We start from the raw sequence: 503 nt of genomic DNA on the forward strand, positions 1-503 counted from the left end.
GCTTTACACGCAGAAGGACCTGAGTTAAATCCCCAGTGAAACCCATGTGTTCTTGGTGTTGAAATAATACCATATCAACCTGCAATATATATAGTTCTTGGCTTTGTTGCCGAATAACAGGATCTTTTGGCTTCCATCACCAACAGAACTACGAATTATTATTTTTTTTCCCCTGGCGGTCAAAACTCGTCTCTAATTGCCATTACTTTGCAGGCTTTCACAGGTTTCATAGTGTAGTGGTCATCACGTCTGCTTAACACGCAGAAGGTCCTGGGTTCAATCCCCAGTGAAACTAATCTGTTCTTGGTGTTGAAATAATACCCTATCCAATTACAATATTTGAAGTTCTTGGCTTTTTTGCCGAATGACGGGATGTTTTGGCTTCCATCACCAACAGAACTACGAATTATTTTTTTTTTCCCCTGGTGGTCAAAACTCGTCTCTAATTGCCATTACTTTGTAGGACTTCACAGGTTTCAAAGTGTAGTAGTCATCACGTCTGC

The 503-nt window shown here is 40.6% G+C and overlaps 1 non-coding gene across 1 annotated transcript; it reads left to right on the forward strand.

Moving 5' to 3' along the window:
- Positions 1 to 222: 222 nt before the first annotated feature.
- Positions 223 to 295, forward strand: TRNAV-AAC (transfer RNA valine (anticodon AAC)). Its single transcript has one exon. It is a non-coding gene; the product is annotated as a tRNA-Val (tRNA).
- Positions 296 to 503: the final 208 nt, after the last annotated feature.

Source organism: Anomaloglossus baeobatrachus, chromosome 2 (genome assembly GCF_048569485.1).
Source record: "Anomaloglossus baeobatrachus isolate aAnoBae1 chromosome 2, aAnoBae1.hap1, whole genome shotgun sequence".
Lineage (NCBI taxonomy): Eukaryota > Metazoa > Chordata > Amphibia > Anura > Aromobatidae > Anomaloglossus > Anomaloglossus baeobatrachus.